Genomic DNA, 11,877 nt, shown 5'->3' with positions numbered 1-11,877 from the left:
GGACAAGCAGCTAGCACATAGTGAGATGTTTTTTACAGTGTGTTCAGGGGACAGGCAGCTAGCAGATAGTGAGATGTTCAGGGGACTGAGTGCCCAGGGCCCTCATGTGAGGAGGGCCCAAAAATGCTAGACTGAGTAGCTGTGGATATGGGGGGAGGTCCATAGAAATGCCTCTCTACAGGGCCCAGAACGCGGTGCTACACCCCTGCACATGTGCACGCATGCACACTGACCCACTTGCAAAATCTGTAAAAAATAAAATAAAAATAATAAAAATAATATGTAAAGAAAAGGTAACTCATAATTTAAAATTAAATTCATTTGTAATTATTAATGACATATGATTGAATTGCATTTTAATGCATTTAATAATTCCATAATTTCAATCAATCAATAAATATATATAGGAATCTATCTTAATACTGTTTAAATGTAATGGGAATATTACTAAAATGTTGCCTTAAACATAGCCTAAATATAATATAAATATAAATTTATGTACAAACATTAATTTGTTGTGGACACACAAACACACACACACACACACACAGTAAATCGGAGCAGTGTGTTTCCTGCCCTGTCGGCATGTACCAGGCCAGCAGCCAACCGCCATTGAAAAAAAACTTGGGAGTTAGTAATGAGGGCGAGGCTTATTCTGTTCTGTTCCTGCCCGGGGTTCGGCTCTCTGGTTCCCCGTAGCGATTAGTCGGAGGGGCTACAATTGGGATTTCCGTGTGCCGCTTTGAAAGCTTTGTTTTCGGCTCCATGTTGAAGTTTTCTTTGCTTCCAGAACACAGATTCTCGAAGCCGCATACACTGGCAGCTCAGACAGCCTACGGTGCACACGCAGACGCACGCACGCAGCCCTCGCCCTCGCCTGATATGCACTAGCGCGGGTCATTTCAGGTTAAACACTGGCGGTGTGTCCCGTTCACTCTAGCCGACCGAGATTACCACTGGTTCCAGTTGAGGAGGAATGCACAAGCACTGGGACTCCGAGTAGTAATACCTGGATAGGAGCTTCGTCTCGCATATGCGGTATGTTTCATTTTTTTTTTTTTTTTTTTTTTTGACAGCAGTTTAGCCAATGACAGCCTCTCCAAACACGGTGTTCTGGACAGCTAGGTATGCGTACATTGCTCTTCCTAAGCCAGGTGTTCGTAATGTTCAAGCTTTTAACATTGACCACTAATGTCTTAGGAGGGAATCGTGTGTGCCGTACCACGTTCAACATTTCCGCAATTGAATGCTTCCTTGCTAATCATCAGACGGTCAACACTCGGAGGAACATGTCATGGACATGGTCTGAATTAACTGAGTCTTTATTAACATTCGGGGTACAATTTATCCAACACCAGCCCATTATAACTGTTAATATTTAAACTTTATTATTGGTTAACACTGCTCTTTTACTCCCACGGTAATGTGTATTTTGTCGGAATGAAATTGGAGGAATAAAAGGAGAATTGAGCTAAAAAAGTTCAGGCTTCATTACATTTCTGGTATACTTTATTCACGCCGAATTAAACACTGGCGAGAAATAATTCATAAAATTACTTATAATGTGTTAATTTTTTTTATCCGTCTTATTAAAAAGCGAGGTATAATTAAATTGGCCGATATTCGGGTTGAGTTCTGTTACTACAAGCGAACAGCACGTATCCGGGCTAGCTTTTATGAAGACTTGAGTATTTTCTGGTACACTTTATTCACGCCGAATTAAACACTGGGTTGAAACAATTCATAAAATTACTTATGATGTGTTACTTTCATATTCATCTTATCAAAAAGTGAGGTACAATTTAAATTGGCGGCTATTCGGCTCGAGGTTCTGTCAGTACAGGAGAACAGCACGTTTCCGGGCTAGCTTTTATGGAGACTTGAGGTTTTCTGGTTTAAGGACCCACGTTATCGTTTCCCCTCAAATCCCAGAGCGTGCTACGACTGACCCACTGTCTGACAGAGTTTGGGTCTCTCATACTTCTGATGCCTGAAATCTGTCAGCTCACTGTATCGGATGTAACCTCTGCTTTCGTTTTGGCAACACGAAGTCGGAGTAGTTTCTGCAAGAGCTTCAATTGACAAAATGTGCCAATAATCTTGGAAGCATTTGTTTGTGTTCAAAGGTTAGCTCGGCCTGTTCACGCATAATTAAACTGTCATGTTTGGCTTGTCGTAGTTCGCAGCACGGTAGGTGACATGTTACCACATGAGTATGAAAGGATGCCTTCAAAGGCTGTCCGGAAATGTCAGAGTACTCGCACATGAACGAGCCAGCAAGGTGACTGTGGGAGTTTATTTGTCTTTCTCTGCGTGTCAAAATGTTGAAGGTGCAGGGAACAGTGAAAGTATGCCAACACTGCAGCTGGTGTTCCAAGTAATATTTAGAATAATGAAGTTCAAATACTAAATGTGAATATGTCTGGTCATTTGTCACAGACAAATGACCAGACATATTCATATTTAGTATTTGAAACATACTGACAGACAAATCTAATCAGTTCTGATTTTAGTCTGAATGTAAACTGACAATCAAGTATCATATCAGTTATTATTACATTATTAAAGGAAATAAAATTACAACTAAATGTGTGTGGATGGAATAGAATGCATACAGTTAAATACATTTAATACACTGCTATTTTTATTAGGGCTGTATATGTGGGAAAATATGCAACAACGTTGAATATCCCAATAATTCCTTTCCATAAACAGATATTAAAGTGTTCTCAGTTCTGCTGCTTTCATTTTTGTGGTAAAAAATAACGAATGCAGATGAAAGGAAATCAGTTCCAACATACATTTTTGGAACATAATAAAAAAAAAAAGTGACAGTACATTAAAAATGCAGTTTTCTGCAGATACTTTGTTTCAACTATATCGCAAAAAAACAACCTCTGATTGTCTTTTGCATCGGTCAAGATTCAAAAAATGATGTATTTATATATTTATTAATCCCACAACGGATAAATTGACACTGTTGAGCAGCAAGACACAGATAAACAAACAATACATAAGTAAAGAAGTAAATGGTCAAATGTAGTTACAGTTTTGTACAGTCACATATATATGTTTGTATATACATATATATGCATGCAATATGTTGCAGCCTTTTGTGATGTGTTTATTGCGCCAGTTGATATTGCAATGACAAAATAGATTTCTTGTGCCGGCCTTATTTTGATTTACAAACCAGCGCTCAAATGCATGACCAGTCTTATTTTGACATCATGCAAAAAGGGGGGTTTCCAAGGCGCTGCTGAAGGCAGCATCAGCTCTCAGCTGAGGTTATTTAAGGTCTCCCAGCTGCCTATTTGCAGCATTTTGCAGGAGCCCGGCTATGGAAGCTTATTGGGGACAAAATGTTTGGGAGCACAAAACTAAAATTGTAGCGGTATTTAGCCTTTGAGAGTGCACAGTCATGGATTTTGGATTTGGAGGAGCAGAATCCGATTTGCGTGCGAGGGAGGGCAGAATTGGGAGCGTTGCAGATGGTTTGAGCGTGCAAGAGGAATTGTAAAACGACTTTGGAGCCTTCAACAGGGATGGTCACAGTCGTGGTGATCAAAGCTGCTCACGCTCACTGTAGGCCGTCTGCATCCAACACGTCCTCACTACCATCGCGTCAGAAAGGGACGCCTGGTCAGCTGCTTTTGCCGTTTGTTATTGACGCAAAAAGGCTCCTTTAGTTCCATATTTAGACGCGCTTGGTCGGGACTCTTGGCGTGTTTGACGCTCTGGGTCGGGACCTACAGAAACCGTGTGAGGTCTAAGGGCGGCTTTTACACATCTTTTAAAATCCACCTCTTAACGGTACTAGGATCTAACCTGATCCCCTTGTGTTTCATATCAAAGTGTTCAGAACATATCCGTCTTTCTGTAAGGCGAGGTCCAAATTTGTCCCAGATCAAAAGACATCATTTGGCCCCCAAAGCTGAAAGGTTGATGTTTGAGTTTTGAAATTCCTCGAATCTCTCGAGAAGACGAACCTCCACTCGATTGATTTGTTACTTGAAATCAATCAACAAAAGTCTCGGATTCACAAAAATAATGCATTATATGAAAAAATGTCTAACATGAAAATGTTGTGCTGTTGCCAATCATCTCTTGAAGTTGCCGGTGTGTCTTGTGACTGACATGCTGAACAAGAACGGGACAGTTAGGTTTTTTACTGAAATAGCCTGACCCGAGGCAGCACAACTTAATATACTGGATGTGTTTACTTAATTGGCATAATTATCTAATTACTTGATGTAATCTTGGCTGTTGATCCATAGCAGACCTGGGTACAGCTCTAACAGACAAAGGTGAGGCTACTGAAGCTGAAGATCTGTGGCAGCCATCTTTTATGCATTAGTGCTGCAAAATGGATTGTTGTTTACTGTTGCAATTATCGCATTGCGAAAGGCCTGGGCGAAATACAGATTTATTTTTTAAGTTGAAAGAAAATATCAGCAGAAAACTGCAGAACTGTCATTTTTTTCAGTTGTTTCTTTTTATATGTTGAAAAAAAGTTGAATTGAAACCATAACCCTTCATTTGTTTCAAATAAGCAGCAGAAATGCAGAACTGGGTACACTTTATCTAGTTTATTTATTGGAAGTAATATGGTCACGACGATGTTCAACGTTATTGCATAATGCATATTTCCTCATATTATGCAGCCTTACACAAAACATTATTTATAGAGATGTCCCAAGCCTCTCCACTCCTTGTATTTGTCAAATCTATCATGTCAATAGTTTGCCGCTACAGTCATCACTTTAGTGATGCGATTAGTTAAAAATCTTTATTTGAAGTTCATGCTGGTTGGCATGCATCTCTCCACGGACATTATGCAAAATATGATAGATAAACATCAACGCTGGTTGGGATATTTTCTGAGCAGAGCCAGTCATCAGTCAGATATAGTGGATCCACACTACTCTGCCAATTTCAATCTAGGCCTGCCCGAGGCCCAGTGTGCACTGTGCAGCTGGATTATGTAGCGCTACAATTAGTAATGAACCCTTTATTTATATTGCACTTTTAAAAGCATGCAGTTACATAGTGCTACACACATGCACAAAACGAAGAAATAAATAAAATACACACCCGTCAGAAAATCCAAATTCAATGACAAATAAAGCATAAAGGGTTGAAGCCCTTTCACAAAGACTAATGCAAATATTCACTCATTTAGAATGTGATGCCTGCAACATGTCAAGGTCTTATTTCTATTATAAATTCATAACAAGAGTTATCTCAAGACACTTTACAGATAGAGCAGGTCTAGACCGCTCTATAATTTACAGATAGAGCAGGTCTAGACCGCTCTATAATTTACAGATAGAGCAGGTCTAGACCGCTCTATAATTTACAGATAGAGCAGGTCTAGACCGCTCTATAATTTACAGATAGAGCAGGTCTAGACCGCTCTATAATTTACAGATAGAGCAGGTCTAGACCGCTCTATAATTTACAGATAGAGCAGGTCTAGACAGCTCTATAATTTACAGATAGAGCAGGTCTAGACAGCTCTATAATTTACAGATAGAGCAGGTCTAGACCGTTCTATAAGCAAAACAAATACTATAGCAAAACAAATACTATACATAATGATACAGCAAAACAAATACTATACATAATAATACAACAAAACAAATACTATACATAATAATACAACAAAACAAATACTATACAGCAAAACCACCTAAAAGTCAGAGCAATAGACATTTAAGTGGATTAAAGTTTTACATAAAAGAGTAAATTAATAAGTTGCAGTGCAGAAATTAAACATTAAAGATCAGTTAAAAACATGAAATAAAAGTAACATTGCACTATAAGAAATTAAATATTAAAGAGCAGTTAATAACAGTATAAGAGCAGATCCAGTGTATAAGCCGCTGCCCACTACCCATTTTGTTAGGTTTGGCAGGTAGGGCGGCACAGTTTATATATTTCTTTTATCATCATGGTCATATCAACTGGCGCAATAAACACACTCCGAGATTTGTTGAGTTAGTTGAATGAAAATAACCGTAGAAAACTGCCCTTTAAAATGGTCTCTGTTTCTTAAGTGGTGTATTGAAGTTAATGTTTGTGAGTTTTCTTAAATCAGTTGTGAAGACTTTTGAGCGACTATCATTAGAAGAGTTGCAGATTTGGTTTAACACCCAACTATTTTCTCTACGCATGTATGGGAAAAAATATTTTACTCCTACTCTTCACTCAATACTGTTTTCCACATTATTGATGAGTGTTTATCTAAAATCTCAATGTAAAAAATATGTAATGAAAGCACCAATGGTCAACCCTAAAATATTATTGCAATATTGATACTGCTTGAAGCTGTTGGTTATGTAAGTTGGTTATGTAAGTCGGCTAGTCCCTTTGCAAGCAAATAGAGTCAGACTCGTCGTCGTGTTTGCTCGCTGATTGCTCTTATCGGAGAGTCTTGTTACATTCTGGTTTATGAATTCATCTGATCTAACTATTTTCATTTTAGAGTTTAAAGATTGTTTTGGGGGGCTTTTCCTGTCCGAGTTCATTGTGCACTTTAGTTCAAAGCATATAGACAGCCATGAAGTAAAACTTGATCGATTAAACATTAGTGATCCATCTTATGCTCCCGGGGTTATTTTTACGACATTTACAAGTAAAAGTGAAAGCTTCCCTGCCCTTCAGTATCCAGATGTCTACAACTGTCTAATAAACCTTCCTTCGTCCTACTCTGGAGAGTCTTTGAAAGCCTACCAAAGCCTGGAGGGATGGAGATGGACGCAATCAGCTGGATTTGTGATGAATATTCAGCTCTGGAGTCAACCGGCTAACAGTTGCTTTGTCGTCACTGGAAGGGTAAGTTAAAGTGTAACGTTAATGCACTCGGTGTTATAACTTGTATAGCTAGCTAGCATTAGCTAGTCTGTAACGTTTGCCAAAGGTTAGCAACTAACGTCGGCTAACGTACATTATATCAGGGCACTTTTCATCACATCTTTATGACAGGTAAGTGGTTCCCAGAGACTGAATGGTCCTCAGTTGAAGCCATGGGGGGTTGTCAGGAATGATGGGGTTGTGTTAGGGGCCCACTGGAACTGCACAGCTGGACCGGGTGAGGGCTGCTCCCATGTGTCAGCTGTGTTGGTCAGGGCATGGCAGCATTACCAGGAAAGAGAAGAATAGATAGCTGTCACATCAAAGAAGTGCGAGTGGGTGAGGGATTTTTGAAAAGAGTAGAATATCAGTAAGGGGAGGACATTATTGAACAACACACAACAAGGCAAAAAAGGGAGATCCTCCAAAGACCACGTTGCCATACCTTTTTTTTACCATTTCCCACCTCTGATCCATACAAAGCAGACCCAACTGTACAACAACCTCTCCAAAAGCTGTACACAAGAGGGACGGGTCCTAAAGCCAGCAGTCCTCTCTGTTGTTACAGACTACGTAGCATCATATGTGCCAAAAGCTGTCCAGCTAGATCCACCAGGACCCCTCACAAATCTAAATGACAAGGGAGGGAAATCTAGCGGAGAAGGTAAGCTCATGCATCTCATGTATGAGCTCACTAAACCCTGAATCCCACTTTGCCTAATAACATTTATCATTTAATAGCTTTTGGTCTCTGAGATTGGTCATTATAATGCATACTATGCCTTAGAGTCCTACTCTTAACTGTATTTGTTTTCCAGGTGGGGATGTAAGCATGAGGACATGGCGAGAAGATACCAGGAAACACAGCATGGTTTCTAACACTCACATGTCCCGGTAGAAACTGCTGGATTTAGGGTTTGACCCTCCATTTATCGGAACCTCACCTGACGGAGGATTTCCTGCAGCTGCTGTGGTTCAGGTCTATTAGAGATGAAGTGCCCATTTTGTGCCAAGGACCTCTTTGTGAACCCAGCAGTTAACTCTGTTGCAGACTTTCGCCCAGAAAAAGATGAGCAAGGAAGCATCAGGCTTAGGAGGGACCATTTTATTATCAAGTACAAATGCAGGTGTTTGTTGCTGGAAAATTCTTACTTACTTACTTTTGTGGAACGTGTGACACTAGATGTGCCATTTTTTTTGACAAAAACTTGGCATGCGCTAGAGATTTGTTTAAGAAATGTATAATTCCAGAGCTAATTGCCAAGTATTTCTCTGCTCCAAAAGCAGTAAAAAAGAAGCAGGGAGTAAGGAACATGTTGGTCTGCCTACGCAGTAAAAGAATTCCTAAACAGTGGACATGGCCTAGCTGCAGAAAAGTCATCAATTCACGAAAAAGAAAGAATTACTCATGAGAGGATTAGGAAAGGGAGTTGGCCCACAATATTTATTATGCAAAAATAGACGGAACAAATGTTGTACAATTGGTTATATGAAAAGGAACTGTAACAGCAAAAGAAAATGATATGCTATGAAATAAATAACCACTGTAATGCTTGTTTGTTGTCATTGTGCAATAGTCATTATCGCCCTAGAACAATGAATCCTCCTTGGTTTAAGCATTTTACATTCCTTCTAGTTATGTCTGTTACCGACACTTCATTTTAATAAAGTAGGGTTCTTAAACTTAATATTCTATTGTTTTGGGGATTACTGAAAGGGAACAACAGATTCAGAGACATTTGTAAGAGTACAACATTAACTAGTTTGTCTAGGTATGTCACATCATTTTCTCTATCAATGTCAGTAAGACCTATTGGGACAGCGCTTTGCAAAACTGTATTTTTGCATATGGAAGAGATTTTTTTTTATGATTCCCTATCAGGCCAGGGAATTAGACTTGGCACCAATCTGCAACACATTATGCCTACACAGCGTTAAAAGCTTTGAATCAACGCCAAAATAATAAGCCACAAAATCAAAAGACAAGTTCATTCTCATCTTAACATTTTTTCAGCACGTACTGCTAAAATAATGTATGGGGGGGACTGGATTTGAGAAAGGGAGCTATAAAATGAAAAACTGTCATTAGTAGGGAATCTACTTAGAGGTTATTACCTTCTTATCATTGTTGTGTAGACTCATCTCCTTCAGTGCAGTTCTATTCATTTTCTTTTTTAACATAATGTCAGTTCTCAGAGCTTGGCATTTCAACTCAAGAGATTGAATGTGTTTCGTACAATGTTCACTCTTGCATGGTGGAGTTGCTGTATCGACGTTTTCATTGAGAAAAGGCAGAATATTTTCATTTTCAAGTTGTTGGTTGATGTTCCCCTGGTCTGCAGGAGGATGCTCTCTGATGTGTGGAGGACAGTCTGTCAGATCATTACTGCTGCAGCTTTCTCTCTCCTTAAGTTTGCTCTTCTGTTGAATACGTCTAACCTCATTCTTCTTCTTCTCTCCTCCGGGGATGGAATAGGATTAAAAGAAACGTAGTCAGGTGACGGGGTTGGAACTCTTTATCCCTAAAACATAAGTACATAGAAACAATGCAGACAAATCAAAAGTGTGTTGTAAAGAGTACGTGGTACGTACTTTATAGTAGCTAACGATAGCCTTTGTATTCCACACAAGATCCATGGCATACTGCATAATTACACCTCACATTTTTGCAATAAATAGCTAGCTAGCTAGCGGTTGAGGCTTTAAAGGAATACAGCTACGTCCGGAAATTTCGCAAAATTACCCTAATTTTCGCAAAAGCTAGCCTACCGTAGTGTAATTCTACTTTGATATAATTTTATTGTTTTTAACCAGGAAATTTGTGATAGTTCCTCTGGTGTATTTCAATTCAAACTACGATCTTTTCCCTTAACTTCATCAGCTACCTTAGCTGTATCCCTACTAGCCTACGGTTAGAAACCGTCGTAGCCTGTTTGCTAGCTAACGTTATGTAAAAAAGATAGCAACTAGTAGCTAGTAACACAGCTAACATGTAACGACAACTCTGGCTCAGCTCCAACTCTGACGCTCTCCACATTTCCTGCCAAAATGGCGGTGGTTTGATGTTGACTGGTGCATGCTGGGATGGCGTTATGTCAGCTCCCGGAGCTCTATGGCATAATCTGTTCACGTTACAGCTCTTTACTTAGATGCTAAAAAAAAAAGATTGGCTGTAAGCAAAATAAAATGGAAAGTGTATAAAGGTTTAATTTCCATTTTATTCTTTAACTAACGTGTACAATGTAATAGTGTTCTATTTTGGACTGCCCTGATCATTTTTCAATTAGTTTTGTCAGCTCTAAAGATCCTTAGTATGGAAGCTAGTCCAGATTTGACAAGGTTTCTATTTGCTGCTTACACCCACAGCCCCGCCACATGGACTGTTCTGTGACTTGACTATTACAGCACACCCCCCGCAAAAGCAAACTGGGGTAGTGACAACAGCAAACACATTAATATAACTTGCAGTTTCAATATTCATGGGCTACAGCTTTGAAAGGCTAGAGTCAACTTGTCGTGCATTTGGCCTGCGTGCGACCTTTCGTCGGTGAAATGAAATCACATTGGCTGTAAGGGTTCAGGCATCAGGGTACACGCAACGGGATCCATAAGCCCCCACCGGGACACAGCTGGTGAAGTGAAAAGGTACTTAACTCCGTCACTGAGGCAGGATTACACTTGGCAACTGGACCGACTCAGACAAGAAGCTCTCTGGTAAACCAGCAGACAGATAGGTAGGTAGGCCAACAGGTAACCGGCCAACAGGTAACCGGCCAACAGGTAACCGGCCAACAGGTAACCAGCAAGGGCCTTCTGGCAACTTAAAGGGGAATCCCGGACCTAGTGGTAATGAACACAGCCCTGAAACCGGTTATATAAGGTCTCCTGTGGCTCTGGACGAGCTCTGTCAACATTGAGAAATGATAACATCTCAGCGTGGGCTTGGAAATGAGAGTAGAGTTTAAAAGATGTGGACATTTGTCAGTCAGAGAGGGCCTAATGAAGACATGCCAGGGTTTCCTGGCATTATAAGCTTTAGGTGCATTAACCGAGCCAAATGGAACCTTTAAGACCTCAAAACTAATGATTGTAATCAGACTTCTTTTGCAAGTTTTGTCTTTTAGACCTGACTGCCGCCTTTGATACTGTGGATCACACAATCCTTTTATCTCGCCTTGAACACTGTGTAGGTATCAAAGGTATTGTCTTGAAATGGTTTCAGTCATACTTGACTGATAGGAGGTTCTCAGTTCATTTAGCTGAACACTCATCGTCAGCTGCTCCTCTTACCTGTGGGGTCCCTCAAGGCTCTATTCTGGGACCCATCCTCTTTTCACTGTATAGGCTGCCACTGGGTTCCATTTTTCAGAAACGTAACATCTCCTATCATTGTTTTGCTGATGATGTCCAAATCTACTTGCCAATGAAATCTATAACCAAAGAGTCTGTGCATTGTTTGACTGCTTAAAGGAGGTAAAAACCTGGATGGAGTTAAACTTCCTCACTCTAAACAAAAATAAAACAGAAATCATCACGTTTGGACGTTCGGATGCTCTGGGTGACCCTTTTGGCATTTTGGGCCCTTCAGCCTCCCAAAATCGATCCACTATAAAAAATCTTGGTGTTTTTTTTGATACCTCCTTTACTTTTAGGAAACAAATCAGTGCAGTTGTCAAGACCAGTTTCTTCCAGTTAAGACTTCCAGCTAAAATAAAGGCCTATCTTCCTTTGAAAGACCTTGAAAAAGTCATTCATGCTTTTATCACTGTTCGGCTGGATTATTGTAATTCTCTATATATGGGCCTACCCCAGAAATCTTTAAATCGGCTCCAGCTAGTCCAAAACGCACCTGCTCGCCTTTTAACTAAAACAAAAAAACAGGAACACATAACACCAGTCCTGGCCTCCCTCCACTGGCTACCTATCCGTTACAGGATAGATTTAAAGATTTTATTGCTTGTTTTTAAGGCCTTAAATGGTTTGGCGCCATCTTACCTGGCTGATCTCTTATGCCATCATTCT

This window comes from Etheostoma cragini, chromosome 14, assembly GCF_013103735.1.
Source record: "Etheostoma cragini isolate CJK2018 chromosome 14, CSU_Ecrag_1.0, whole genome shotgun sequence".
Lineage (NCBI taxonomy): Eukaryota > Metazoa > Chordata > Actinopteri > Perciformes > Percidae > Etheostoma > Etheostoma cragini.
The sequence above is the reverse complement of the archived record's forward strand: the minus strand, read 5'-3'. Positions refer to the sequence as shown.